A 15,622-nucleotide genomic window follows, 5' to 3' on the forward strand; every position below is an offset into this window, starting at 1 on the left:
AATCCCAGAGTCGGCCACGACTGGACCTAATGGTCTGGGGTCCCTTTACCTTTTTATTTTATATTTTGATGTTAGCCGCCCTGGGCCCAGTCTTGGTCGGGGAGGGCGGGGTATAAATAAAATTTATATTATTATTATTATTATTATTATTATTATTATTATTATTATTATTACAAGAATTGCAACTAAACATGCCCTGACAGATGGCCACCCGACATCTGGGGGAGGGTTTGGGGGGGTGATCCAATAAGACTTTTATAACATTTCATACACCAACCATCCATGGGTTCCACAGCAGCCTAGAACTGGATAACCTGGCACTTTCTCTTCTTGTCTCCTCCTGACTCGAAGTGCTTGCACCTCTTAATGGCCAGCAACCTCTTTGACCTGCAATTGGGCTCCACACATTCCAGTCTCTTTTTCCCCCAAAAAAAGATATGTTTTAAGTTTTTAAAATATAACAATGAAAATGAAAAATAAAAAAATACAAAATACAACATAAAAACAGTTAAAAAACAAATAATTTTCCATAACATATCTTCCTTACGCTTATTTCCCCAGACCTCCTCCTACCTCCCTTCTTTGTATTCCACTTCAGTTTGTTAGTTCAGCAAATCCTTACCATTAAGCTTTTACCCATTTGTAAACCTTTTTTTTTTTGGTATCTCCTAAAGCATTACAGCTGGAAACCCCTTAGTGTCTATCCAACATCCTTTAAACATTCATTAATTTTACAATATTTCTGTAAATAGTCTTTAAATTTCTTCCAGGCTTCTTTCACCAACTCTTCTCCCTGGTCTCGGATTCTGCCAGTCATTTCTGCCAATTCCATGTAGTTGGTCACCTTCATCTGCCATTCTTCCAGAGTGGGTAAATCTTGTGTCTTCCAGTACTTTGCAATGAGTATTCTTCACACATTCCAGTCTCAGCACAATCTTCTTTGTGGTCTTTGCCTTTTTGTGAAAGATGGGCTTTGTTTGGCCACCGTAGCCACTAATACTACTACTACTACCACTACCACGAATAATAATAATAATAATAATAATAATAATAATAATAATAATAATAATAATTTATTATTTGTACCCCGCCCATCTGGCTGGGTTTCCCCAGCCACTCTGGGCGGCTTCCAACAAAGATGAAAAATGCACTAAAATGTCACATATTAAAAGCTTCCCTCAACAGGGCTGGCTTCAGATGTCTTCTGAATGTCAGGTAGTTGTTTATCGCTTTGACATCTGGTGGGAGGGCGTTCCACAGGGCGGGCGCCACCACCGAGAAGGCCCTCTGCCTGGTTCCCTGTAACCTCACTTCTCGCAGGGAGGGAACCGCCAGAAGCTCCTCGGAGCTGGATCTCAGTGTCCGGGCTGAACGATGGGGGTGGAGACGCTCCTTCAGGTATACAGGACCGAGGCCGTTTAGGGCTTTCAAGGTCAGCACCAACACTTTGAATTGTGCTCGGAAACGTACTGGGAGCCAATATAGGTCTCTCAGAACCGGTGTTATGTGGTCTTGGCGGCCGCTCCCAGTCACCAGTCTAGCTGCCGCATTCCGGATTAGTTGTAGTTTCCGGGTCACCTTCAAAGGTAGCCCCACGTAGAGCGCATGGCAGTAGTCCAAGCGGGAGATAACCAGAGCATGCACCACTCTGGCGAGACAGTCTGTGGGCAGGGAGGGTCTCATCCTGCGTAGAAGATGGAGCTTCTTGCGATCACATCACCGCTTTCCCTGAGCTTACAAAGATTCCTTGCCCTTCTTGTACTCACCCGACGTCTGTTGAAAAACCTCCAACCAAGGAGAGTGTTATGTACTGAATTGAATAGGACCCAAAATGCAGCAGTCTGAACTGGTCCTAGAACAATAGGATCCAGAATGCAGCAGTCTGATTGGTCCTAGAACAATAGGATCCAGAATGCAGCAGTCTGATTGATCCACAGGAGCCACCCAATCCAGCTCCAGGTGGAAGTGAACCCGCAACCTGATTGGCCTACGGGAGAATCCCGGAATTAGCCAATCACGTGGGCCCATTGTGTAAATAATGTCTATAAAGCAGACATTCTGGGGGAACTTCCATTCCTCCTCACCGCTATGAGCTGAATAAAGAGCATGAAATCCACTCTCGACTCCGAGTACCGTATATTTCAGAGGGTCTGTCACCTTCTGAGGGAGTCCATTCCGCTGCTGAGCAGCCCACAGTGCCAGAAGGTTCTTCCTAAGGTTTAGTCGCAATCTCCTTGCCATTCATTACAATCCATTGCTTTGGGTCCTACCCTGCAAACTTCTTTCGTCTTCCAGGGGACAAAACTGTCTTGGGAGACAATGGAGGAGCCTTTAGGGGTGAGGTCTGTCAGGAGGGCCAGGAGTCAGGACAGGCCGCCCAGGCAAACGACATCTACGTGCCAGCCTTCCATCAATCTTCTTCCCCAACGTGCTTCCGTGACCCTGATGTTGGGAAAGATGGAGGGCACAAGGAGAAGGGGACGGCAGAGGACGAGATGGTGGGACAGTGTTCTTGAAGCTACCAGCATGAGTTTGACCAAACTGTGGGAGGCCGGAGTGCCTGGCGTGCTCTGGTCCAGGGGGTCACGAAGAGGCGGACACGACTAAACGACTCAACAACAACAACCCCACCTATCCTCCAGTCTCAAGGTGGCAAGTATGGTAATCTCTCTCCCCATTGTGTCCTGACAACAGCCCTGCAAGGTATTTGAGGTTGAGAAGCTTCGACTGGCCCAAGGTCACCTGCTGACTGTCATGGCTGAGTGGCGATTCGAACCCTGGTCTCCCAAGGTCAACCACTGCGCCACACTGTCCCTCAAGATGGGCACCGCTCACCCACCCTGCTTGGGTGCATTTGCCGGCTGGGATGTGTCCTCGACCTTTGACCGTGACTCCTTTGAGGTTGGATTCAGGATACAGATGTGAGTGCAGAAACCAGCCTACGCTGCAGGGGAGAAGTTCTCGCCTGCTGCCCCGCCCACTTTTGCCCCTGGCCACGCCCACCCCTGACACCCGGCCCCTGGAAGTTCACTCAGAAGCAGATGTGGCCCTCCGGCTACAAACGGCTCCTTGCTTTTGCTGAGGAGTCTGGTGAGTTTCCTGCCTACCTGTCTGCTGTCTGAGCTCAAAATTTGCAGCTGATCTTCGGTTAGCGCCGGTTCCCTTCGCTCTGGTGGGGATGAAAAACAGGGCAGTGGCGTAGCGTGGGGGGTGCAGCGGGGCGGCAGCACCGGGCGCAACATCTGGGGGTTAGGGTTAGGGGGCGCAAATCCACGAGTTAGGGGCACAAATCCATGGGTTAGGGGGCGCAAATTACTTGCCTTGCCCCGGGTGCTGACAACCCACGCTACGCCACTGAAACGGGGACAGCAAAATTCGGCACTGCTCTGTCTGCGACCCGCTCTCCCCTCCCTTTTCGGCTTAACCTTTACATCGGTGTTTTGGCAGCAGATGGGGAAGACTTAATTTATTTAAATGGAAAAAGGAAACAAGTGGAGGTGTTTAATTGAATTACATGTTGGGGGGGGGGAATTACTAATCCCATCAATGCGTCGTTAGCTCCTGGGTGATTAATGCTGACATTAAGTTGAAATAATTCTCCGCAGCCTCCTCGATGTGCGGGCGGAATCAGTGGCAGGTGGGGAAACGGTTAATGATACTTCCCCAGCGGGTGAGGCGGAGGGAAATTTGGCTTCCCAGACAGGCAGAATCAGGGAGAAAGGGGTGCTGGTGTGCCCCAAAGGTCCAGGAACATCACCCCGAAGGTGGCAGAATGGGAAAGCTGGTCGCAGCAAATACATAGACTCCTAGAGTTGTTGTGTTGTTGTTGTTGTTTAGTCGTTTAGTCATGTCCGACTCTTCGTGACCCCCTGGACCCAGTGGCGTAGCGTGGGTTGTCAGCACCCGGGGCAAGGCAAGTAATTTGCGCCCCCTAACCCGTGGATTTGCGCCCCCTAACCCTAACCCCCAGATGTTGCACCCGGTGCGGCCGGCCCCCCCTGCACCCCCCACACTACGCCACTGCCTGGACCAGAGCACTCCAGGCACTCCTGTCTTCCACTGCCTCCCGCAGTTTGGTCAAACTCATGCTGGTAGCTTTGAGAACACTGTCCCACCATCTCGTCCTCTGTTGTCCCCTTCTCCTTGTGCCCTCCATCTTTCCCAACATCAGGGTCTTTTCCAGGGAGTCTTCTCTTCTCATGAGGTGGCCAAAGTCCTGGAGCCTCAGCTTCAGGATTTGTCCTTCCAGTGAGCACTCAGGGCTGATGTCCTTCAGAATGGAGAGGTTTGATCTTCTTGCAGTCCATGGGACTCTCAAGAGTCTCCTCCAGCACCAGAATTCAAAAGCATCCATTCTTCGGCGATCAGCCTTCTTTGTGGTCCATCTCTCACTTCCATACATCACTACTGGAGGTGGGGTAGAAATGGAATAAATAAACCAACAGACACCTGAAGGGTCTACGTGAATTCACTCAGGTATTGAACAGATCATCCCAGGAGGCCTCTTCCTCATCTGGGTCTCCTCACCCCCCCCCAATCCACACCTGTGGATGACTGTGTTTGTTTACAAAGCTATTGTACTACCAACCTTACTATATGCTTTTGAAACATGGACCACTTATAAACGCCATCTCCAACTCCTCAAAAGATTCCATCAACGGTGTCTCCGAAAAATTTTACACATCACTTGGGAAGACAAGCGAACTAATACCAGTGGACTGGAAGAAGCAAAGATCTCCAGTGTTGAAGCAATGATTCTTCAACATCAACTTCGTTGGACTGGTCATGTTGTGTGGATGCCTGATGATCGTCTTCCAAAGCAACTACAGTGGTACCTCTGGTTAAGAACTTAATTCGTTCTGGAGGTCCGTTCTTAACCTGAAACCGTTCTTAACCTGAGGTACCACTTTAGCTAATGGGGCCTCCTGCTGCCGCCGCACCACCAGACCACGATTTCTGTTCTCATCCTGGGGCAAAGTTCTTAACCCGAGGTACTATTTCTGGGTTAGTGGAGTCTGTAACCCAAAGTGTTTGTAACTCAAGGTACCACTGTACTCTAAGATAAAGGGACCCTGACCATTAGGTCCAGTCGTGACCGACTCTGGGGTTGCAGCGCTCATCTTGCTTTATTGGCAGGTCATGTGGCCAGCATGACTAAGCTGCTTTTGGCACCCAAATCGAGGTTGGTAGACACCAGGAAAAAATATCCACCAGGTCTGAAATCCTCTCCCCAGGAAGACCCCCTGTGGGGTCTTTTCAGTGTCTGCAGAGGAGTTTTCTGTTTGCTCCAAACCTCTCCGCCTTCTCAATCCTTACAGCTCAAGCTCTTTTAAATTACGAAAGGCTTCGCTGTTTGTGCTGCTGTTTTGGATTCATTTTTTAATAACGGATGCTATTTCTTGTTTTTATGCTTGCAAAGCCTTTAGACTAAAGAGCACACTCTGATGCATTTGTAATGAGAGAGAGAGAGAAGCAGTGGCCAAGCTATTTAGAGAACACTTTTTCACCTGCAATACATCTGTATTCACCCACAATTCACCTGCAGTATCTCTGTATTTCTTCCTGACGCCAATCATCCTTACTGCAGGGGAGAGGCAGACAGAATCAAAATCACACCAAGATAAAGTTCAGCATCCTCTATTATGGACAGGCCCCTTTCGAGATGCGAATACATCATTGTTGTTGTTGTTTAGTCGTTTAGTTGTGTCCGACTCTTCGTGACCCCATGGACCAGAGCACGCCAGGCACTCCTGTCTTCCACTGCCTCCCGCAGTTTGGTCAAACTCATGCTGGTAGCTTCAAGAACACTGTCCCACCATCTCGTCCTCCGTCGTCCCCTTCTCCTTGTGCCCTCCATCTTTCCCAACATCAGGGTCTTTTCCAGGGAGTCTTCTCTTCTCCTGAGGTGGCCAAAGTCTTGGAGCCTCAGCTTCAGGATCTGTCCTTCCAGTGAGCAGTCAGGGCTGATTTCCTTCAGAATGGAGAGGTTGGATCTTCTTGCAGTCCATGGGACTCTCAAGAGTCTCCTCCAGCACCAGAATTCAAAAGCATCCATTCTTCGGCGATCAGCCTTCTTTGTGGTCCAGCTCTCACTTCCATACATCACTACTGGGAAAACTATGGCTTTAACTATATGGACCTTTGTTGGCAAGGTGATGTCTCTGCTTTTTACATCATTAGAGTTGTCCATTAAGGATCCATTAAAATACACACATCCCTGAGGTTTGCCTTGATGTTCCTTCTGAATTTTTCCATCCCTGTAGCCTGTGGTGTGTGTGTGTGTGTGTGTGTGTGTGTGTGTGTGTGTGTGTGAGCTTCCTCTCCCCAGACCCCCACCCTCCCTGCACTAAAGCTAATTTGCGACTCAACCTTATCCGCAGAAGGCAGAAAACTACTTAGCAGTGGCTCTCAAAGAAACAACTGATGCTTGTCCGGAGACATAAAACTATTAGGTGAGGAAATGTGAAATTGGTGTATAAATTGCCTGCCTCCCCATTCTCGGGCGCGAGGCGAGCCGTGTAGCCAGTCACATGGAGTAGCCACTGGTCCAGGGAGGGAACACGGCACCTTTTTCACACCGTCCTCCAAATTGCGCCAATTTGCAAAGCGCATCGGCTGTTGCAACCCATTCACCGGGTCCCAGAATGGAGTCGGTGCCTGTTGCCTGATTGGAGGTAGGGCGAAGGTACAAGAGCGAAAACGGCCGGTGTAATTGGCGCTGCCAGGGCCGGGCACGCCACCATCTCCCGCCGCCAGCAGCTGCGGGAGGATAAAAGGGATGGAAATTAATTGAGGTTCGGGAGGGGGAAGGAAGAAAGAGGGCTGCGCATTAATGGTTCGCGTTACAAGCTACAACGGGGACCGTTCTGCTGTGTCCTCTGTTAAAAGCATCATTTCAGACGCTGCAGAAATGGAGATCTAATGGGCAGACGCGGGCGAATTTGCAGGTATTTTCACGCCAGAGGGAAACAGCCGCCGCTTGATGGAGAGAATGTAACCTTCAGGTTGCAATCCTGTACCTGGGAGTAGGCAACATTTAAAACAACCGGTCTTACTTCTGAGTAGGCACGTGCAGGATAAAATGAATTGGTTAAATTGAATTAGTTTCACAGCTGAGGAACACAGGAATCTTGCCTTAGTGCCAGGCAGATTATGTTGCACCACCGGTCCATTTTTGTTCAGTATTGCAGACACGGACTGGCAGCAGCTCTCCAGGATTTCAGGAAGGAGCCTCCGCCATCCAATAATAATAATAATAATAATAATGATGATGATGATGATGATGAAGAATTTTATTTATACCCCACCCTTCCTGGCCAGAGCCTGGCTCAGGGCAGCTAACACCAGTACAATTACAGTAAAAACATAATAGGAAAGAAAACCAATTTAAAATACAGGTTAAAATGCAATTTAAAATGCAGCCTCATTTTAAAAGTAGCCCATAGATCATAAGGGGATGGAAACATAAGGGTCAGACTGAGTCCAAACCAAAGGCCAGGTGGAACAGCTCTGTCTTGCAGGCCCTGCAGAAAGATGTCAAGTCCCGCAGGGCCCTGGTCTCTTGGGACAGAGCATTCCACCAAGTAGGGGCCAGTGCTGAAAAGACCCTGGCCCTAGTTGAGGCCAATCTAACCGCCTTGCAACCTGGGACCTCCAAAATGTTGTCATTTGTGGACCTTAAGGTCCTCCGTGGGGCATACCAGGAGAGGCAGTCCCATAGGTACGAGGGTCCTAGGCCGCATAGGGCTTTAAAGGTCAAAACCAGCACCTTAAACTTGACCCTATACTCTCCCGGGAGCCAATGCAGTTGGTAAAGCACTGGATGAATGTGGTCCCGTGGCAAGGACCCCGTAAGGAGCCTCACCGCGGCATTCTGCACCAGCTGGAGTTTCTGGGTCAGCTTCAAGGGCAGCCCCGCGTAGAGCAAATTACAGTAGTCAAGCCTGGAGGTGACTGTCACATGGATCACTGTGGCCAAGGCGAGAGAGGTAAGGGACCAACGGCTTAATACGGCGGAGATGGAAAAACGCCACCTTTGCTGTGGCTCCATGGAAAGGGAGGTTTCAAAGGTTACACCCAAGCTCTTGACAGAAGGCGCTGGCACTAATTGAGCCCCCGCAAGAGATGGGAAGTGGCCCCCCAACCCCATGTTGTCCCGACCCAGCCAGAGGACCTCTGTCTTGGAAGGATTTAACTTCAACTGGCTCCCACATAACCATCCAGCCACAGCTTCCAAGCATCTGGTCAGAGTGTCCGGAGTGAAGTCAGGATGGCCGTCCAACAACAGATAAAGCTGGGTGTCATCAGCATATTGATGACAACCCAGCCCAAAACTCCGGACAATCTGGGCACATAAAGATATTAAAAAGCACCAGGGAAAAGATTTCTACCTGGAGATGCCACCGAGAATTGAACCTGCGACCATGGAATTTCAATTTTGCTTTGCCAGTTGTGGACCGACTAATTGGTGAGGGCTAAGACCTGCCTGCGTCACCCTTGACCTTCCCGGTTGTCAAGGTCAGTGAGATCAGGACTGGGTGACTGGATCATGGAGGGAGGTCATGGATCGGAGTACTCCTTCTCCCCAGTGGACCCCCTTCCAGAGTGGACAAGCCCCACCTGCCCCTCACTTCTTTCTACAGCATGGGCAGAAACCACCTTCTTGACCGTTGGAACCACACTTGGTCTCAATCCAATTCACATGCAGGGGGTCCCTAACTCACGGAGGGTTTGAGACCCATCAGTTCCCCTCACCTGGGGCTCCCCTCACCTGGTTGAGCCAATCAGTTGAAGCCGTTCCAAGATTGTGGGTGCTGTCACAGCTTCTAGGAGCCACAGGTGAGAGCTGGGTTCAGGGTGGGGACCAAGGATGGACAAACGACCCCAGAAGAAGCATCATGTGGTCCCACTAGAGATGTCACCCCTGCTAGGGCTGCCATAGACCGGGACGTTCGCAGGGAAACTAAACTGCAGTGGTACCTCTGGTTGTGAACGGGATCTGTTCTGGAGGCCCATTCGCAACATGAAAAGTACACAACTCACAGCGGCGCATCAGTGCACGTGCGGGTTGCAATTCGCCGCTTCTGCGCATGTGCGTGATGTCATTTTGCATGTCTGCGGATGCGCGAGCAGAGAAACCCCTAAGTAACCCTTTCCAGTATTTCCGGGTCGCCGCAGGACGCAACCTGAAAAAACATAACTTTAAGCCAACTTAAATGAGGTATGACTGTGTTTGTTTACAAAGCTATTGTACTACCAACCTTACTGTATGCTTGTGAAACATGGACCACTTACAAAAGCCATCTCCAACTCCTCAAAAGATTCCATCAACGGTGTCTCCGAAAACTTTTACACATCACTTGGGAAGACAAGTGATGTGTAAAAGTGATGGTACCTCTGGTTAAGAACTTAATTCGTTCTGGAGGTCCGTTCTTAACCTGAAACCGTTCTTAACCTGAGGTACCACTTTAGCTAATGGGGCCTCCTGCTGCCGCCGCACCACCAGACCACGATTTCTGTTCTCATCCTGGGGCAAAGTTCTTAACCCGAGGTACTATTTCTGGGTTAGTGGAGTCTGTAACCCAAAGTGTTTGTAACTCAAGGTACCACTGTACTCTAAGATAAAGGTAAAGGGACCCTGACCATTAGGTCCAGAGTCGTGACCGACTCTGGGGTTGCAGCGCTCATCTTGCTTTATTGGCAGGTCATGTGACCAGCATGACTAAGCTGCTTCTGGCGAAACCAGAGCAGCTAAGAGGAAGGCACGCTTGGCAAATCCACACCGGGATCAACTCCCGCCTGGAAACCTATGTCCCCACTGTGGAAGGACGTGTGGATCCAGAATTGGCCTCCACAGTCACTTACGGACTCACTGTTAAGACTGTCAAAATAAAAAAAATTCCTTCCAGTAGCACCTTAAAGACCAACTAAGTTAGTTCTTGGTATGAGCTTTCGTGTGCATGCACACTTCTTCAGATACACTGAAACAGAAGTTGCCAGATCCTTCTATATAGTGAGAAGGTGGGGAGGGGTATTACTCAGAAGGGTGGTGGGAATGGGAGATTGGCAGGTAGCTGAGATGAGCCTGTTGACGACTCTTAACGACTGCAATAGGTCTTACAGGAAAAGGCAAGGGGTGAGAAGGTGAGAAATGGCTTAGTCATGTATAATGAGATAAGAATCCAATGTCTCTGTTCAGACCAGGTCTCTCCATGGTTTTGAGTTTGGTAATGAGTTTCAATTCAGCAGCTTCTCTTTCCAGTCTATTTCTGAAATTCCTTTGTAGTAAAACAGCTACTTTGAGATTTTGTATAGAATGTCCTGGGAGATTGAAGTGTTCTCCTACTAGTTTCTCTGTTTTGTGATTCTTGATGTCAGATTTATGTCCGTTTATTCTTTGGCGTAAGGTTTGGCCTGTTTGTCCAATATAGAGAGCTGAAGGACACTGTTGGCATTTGATGGCATACACAATGTTAGACGATGAGCAATTGAATAGTCCCGAGATGGTATGTGTGATGTTGTTGGGGCCAGTAATGGTGTTGTCCGGGTGTATGTGGCAGCAAAGTTGGCATCTGTTAAGACTGTGTGCATGGAAGACAATCTTAGTCGGCCACAACGGATCTCCAGAGAATAAGAAGAAGAAATCCAGGAAGAGATTTCAACTTTTGCAGAAACAATTATAAGCCTCCCGTGCGCAACACACATCACAAGTTGAAACTTGCACACAAAACTAACGGACTGCAGTTTTCTTCCACTAAGACCTTAAATCTATTTTTGGGAACAGGCGAAAATTCAGTCTCCGTAGAGACTGTCAAAAATTGCCATTGCCGACTATATTTCAAGTCGTCATGGCGGGGTATTGGGAAAAGTTTTCAATTAGCAATAATCGCGCCTCGGATTAACCTCATTGGCTACGATACTGCCACTGCGCAAAGCTACCGTTCCCTTCGGCCGGCGCTGGAGCCCTGCCGTCAGAGAGCTAGGCAGGTGAGGGCGAGCCGATTGCGGCCGCTCTCCGGAGCTGAAATAGAACCTGACGCCCCTCCACGGTGTCCCCCCGTTCCCGCCTTCGCTCCGGATCCCTCTTGAAAAGACCTCCGCCGCTTTTGCTCCGGTATGTAGCGCCGGCGGGCTGCCGCAAAGCACGCTGGGTGCCGTATGTATATGAGCAGTGTGCGTCATCGACTCCCCGCCCCCTCCCGGGGAAAGGAGGGAGAAATGAATGAAAGGCGCGACAGCGGGTAAGAGGACAGCCAATCATTAAAGGGCATGAGGAGGGGGCGGGGACTTAGGAGTATTCCTCCGCCCCATTGCGTCACAGATCTTGCTTTTTTTTTGCTGCTTAGGAAGGGATTAAAAAGGAAAGATGCAATAATGTGGATTTCTTGCAACCGTTGCAATACTTTGCAAACAAGAGCGGATGCAGCGCTCGGCAGCGGAACAGAGGAAGCTCCTTGCACCGAGTTGGACCCATTGGTCAATTTAATTTAGTATTCCCTGCACTGACTGGCAGCAGCTCTCCAGGTTCACAGGCATGGATCCAAGCCTACGCTGAGATGCTGCCAGGCTTTTTGCATGCAGCGGCAACACCAGAAAAAATAATAATAAGGGGGGCTTGGAAGTGGCAAGGGTTAAACCACAGAGCCTAGGGCTTGCCAATAAAAAGGTCGGCGGTTTGAATCCCCGCCACGGGGTGAGCTCCCATTGCTCAGTCGCTGCTCCTGCCAACCTAGCAGTTCGAAAGCCCATCAAAGTGCAAGTAGATAAATAGGTACCGCTCCGGCGGGAAGGTAAACGGCGTTTCCGTGCGCTGCTCTGGTTCGCCAGAAGCGGCTTCGTCCTGCTGGCCACATGACCCGGAAGCTGTACGCCGGCTCCCTCGGCCAGTAAAGCGAGATGAGCGCCGCAACCCCAGAGTCGGCCACAACTGGACCTAATGGTCAGGGGTCCCTTTACCTTTTTACTTTATATTTTGATGTTAGCTGCCCTGGGCCCGGTCTTGGCCTGGGAGGGCGGGGTATAAATAAATGTTGTTGTTGTTGTTGCAACTAAACACGGCCTGACAGATGGCCACCCAACGTCTGTTTTTTGGAGGTAGGGTGATCCAATGAGACTTTTATAACATTTCATACACCAACCAACCATGGGTTCCACAGCAGCCTAGAACTGGATAATTTGGCCCTTTCTCTTCTTGTCTCTTCCTGACTCGAATGGCCAACAAACAACCTCTTTGACCTGCAGTTGGGCTCCACACATTCCTGTCTCAGCATAATCTTCTTTGTGGTCTTTGCCTTTTTGCGGAAAATGGGCTTTGTTTGGCCACCATAGCCACTCTGCTTGCAATCATATCCCCGCTTTCCCTGAGCGTACAAAGATTCCTTGCCCTTCTTGTACACTATTGGTTGGTACATTTATGAACATTTATTTTATGTATATATATCTAAGACCTTAATTTTTTTTATTTCAGGCAGATGTTGGCCTTTGTTGGGACATGGGTGGCGCTGTGGGTTAAATCACAGAGCCTAGGACTTGCCGATCAGAAGGTCGGTGGTTCGAATCCCCGCGATGGGGTGAGCTCCCGTTGCTCGGTCCCTGCTCCTGCCAACCTAGCAGTTTGAAAGCATGTCAAAGTGCAAGTAGATAAATGGGTAGCGCTCTGGCGGGAAGGTAAACGGCGTTTCCGTGCGCTGCTCTGGTTCGCCAGAAGCGGCTTAGTCATGCTGGCCACATAACCTGGAAGCTGCACGCCGGCTCCCTTGGCCAATAAAGCGAGATGAGCACCGCAACCCCAGAGTCAACAATCCAACCCCTGTGTTGCAAAAGATGAGTCAGCAATATCAAAAGCAACACGATGGCCAGAAACAATAACAATGTGAAAAACTTTGTGGAATAATTCAAAACATCAAAAGTAACAAACTGAAGTCTCTGAAAGTCCTTAAGTGAATCACGGTGCAAGACTTTACCCGGCAGAGAGCAAGCTGTGAAGCTTTGTATAATCAGCAAATGTCCAGTTCTGATGTCCAACTCTAAACTCTGTTGAACAGTGTTTCCGGATAACCACTACTGTTTCATTGAATTCTCCATCAGCCAATTAATTCAACACTTGTAGGTAGAAAGATATGTAATTTCTTCATTAACTGAAAATAAAATATTTAAACGATGACCTGCACATGCATAACAACAACTTCAAATAGCATAGAAATTATATACTGTAATATAAAAAAGTTACATAGCCAATCTTTTTTTTGAATAGATATAATGAAAAATACTCAGTTAATCAAGAAATTACATATCTTTCGACTTACAAGTGTTGAACTAATTTGCTGATTACACAAAGCTTCACAGCTTACTCTCTGCTGGGTAAAGTCTGGCACCGTGATTCACTTAAGGACTTTCAGAGACTTCAGTTTGTTAGTTTTGACGTTTTGAATTATTCCATAAAGTTTTTCATATTGTTATTGTTTCTGGCCATCGCGTTGCTTTTGATATTGCAACCCCAGAGTTGTCCGCGACTGGACCTAACGGTCAGGGGTCCCTTTACCTGGAAGTGGCAAAGTATATTTCCAGTTGTGTCACTGTCCCCCAGAAAGAAAGAGAAATAACCGGATATTTGATGCTAAAAATGACATTCTAAACATCCCCCCCAAATAAATACATTGATTAATTTAGATAATAATATTTTTCATATAGCATACATTGACCAAATCCAAATTGCAGAAAGAGAACAGGGCTTTCAAACAAGGCAGAGTTACTCCACAAGCATTTACAGGACTTAATTTTTACACTTGTAAGAAGTGCACAGTGGTGTACAGTTGGCTGAGAGATGGTGACTGGCACCCAATGAGCTCCATGGCTGGCTGGGGATTCGAACCCAGGTCTCTCCCAGATCCTAGTCTTAAAACTCGTAACCATCACACCACACAAGGTTTCACCGACGTACAAATTACCTACCTCTACCTCTCTTTCAAAGCAGAACCAGTGAAGGCGGTGAAGGTCCTGTGTGAGTGTCTGGAGGCGGTTGGAGGATGGATGGCGGCTAATGGATTGAGGTTGAATCCTGACAAGACAGAAGGACTGTTTTGGGGGGACAGGAGGCAGGCGGGTGTGGGGGACTCCCTGGTCCTGAATGGGGCAACTGTGCCCCTGAAGGACCAGGTGCGCAGCTTGGGAGTCATTTTGGACTCCCAGATGTCCATGGAGGCACAGGTCAATTCTGTGTCCAGGGCAGCGGTCTACCAGCTCCGTCTGGTACGCAGGATGAGACCCTCCCTGCCCGCAGACTGTCTGGCCAGAGTGGTGCATGCCCTAGTTATCTCCCGCTTGGACTACTGCAATGCGTGGGGCTTCCTTAGAAGGTGACCCAGAAACTACAACTAATCCAGAATGCGGCAGCCAGACTGGTGACTGGGAGCGGCCGCTGAGACCATATAACACCGGTCTTGAAAGACCTACATTGGCTCCCAGGACGTTTCCGAGCACAATTCAAAGTGCTGGTGCTGACCTTGAAAGCCCTAAATGGCCTCTGTCCAGTATACCTGAAGGAGCGTCTCCACCCCCATCGTTCTGCCTGGACGTGGAGGTCCAGCTCTGAGGGCCTTCTGGCAGTTCCCTCACTGCGAGAAGCCAAGTTACAGGGAACCAGGCAGAGGGCCTTCTCGGTGGTGGCACCCGCCCTGTGGAACGCCCTCCCACCAGATGTCAAAGAGAACAACAACTACCAGACTTTTAGAAGACACCTGAAGGCAGCCCTGTTTAGGGAAGCTTTTATTGTTTGATGCATTACAGTATTTTAATATTTTGTTGGAAGCTGCCCAGAGTGGCTGGGGAAGCCCAGATGGGCGGGGTATAAATAAATTATTATTGTTGTTGTCTGTTGTTGTTGTTGTTGTTGTTATAAGACACACAACAGGCTCCCTGTAAGGAAAGAGTTATTTTTGAACCAGCGCAGGCAGAACCAGGAACGCAGACTCCCGGCAAGAGCCAGCTGAGACGTCTGGATACACCTAAAGTTTTGCATCAATTCAGGCTGATTAGATTGTCAATCACCAAGAGGCAATGGAAGAGGATGTAGATCCAGGGAGGAGAAGCTGAACACACTGATTCTCTTGCACGTCTGCAAAATGATTGACAACAGCTTCAAGGTCGAGGGCTTTTGATCATTCCTTTTCAATTGCCAATCCAACAGCAATGTTACTTAGTGATTCATCACCCATTCTGCTCCTCAAGTAGGTCTTAATTTGCCGCAGTCACGAAAACCACATCCAGCCTTCCAAAGAGGTATTATTGTGGCGGCTGTGATCACTTAATGAACAAACAGTCATAAGCTTGCACTGCAGAGAGCTCAGACTTCCGGACGACGCTCCTCCAAGGTAGACTATCGAGGGAGAGTTGGCGGCTGAATCACCCCAATGTGCACTCGGATCTCCTTGGACGAAGTCCAATGCCATCTAACCACCAGGCCACATTGCCCTTTCTTAATATGGGAACAAAAGCATTGCTCCATTTGCCAAAGATATTTTGAGAAGCTATTAACCAGTAAGAGCTGTTTGACAGTGGAATTTGCTGCCAAGGAGTGTGGTAGAGTCTCCTCCTTTGGAGGTCTTTAAGCAGAGGCTTGACAACC

The 15,622-nt window shown here is 48.9% G+C and overlaps 1 long non-coding RNA gene across 1 annotated transcript; it reads right to left on the minus strand.

The window, feature by feature from the left end:
- Positions 1 to 236: 236 nt before the first annotated feature.
- Positions 237 to 12,400, minus strand: LOC309537013. Its single transcript, XR_014221749.1, has 2 exons — positions 12,226 to 12,400; positions 237 to 378 (listed from the first exon to the last, which is right to left on the minus strand). It is a non-coding gene; the product is annotated as an uncharacterized lncRNA (long non-coding RNA).
- Between the last annotated feature and the right edge of the window lie 3,222 nt (positions 12,401 to 15,622).

Source organism: Podarcis vaucheri (genome assembly GCF_965113315.1).
Source record: "Podarcis vaucheri genome assembly, chromosome: 7".
NCBI lineage: Eukaryota > Metazoa > Chordata > Lepidosauria > Squamata > Lacertidae > Podarcis > Podarcis vaucheri.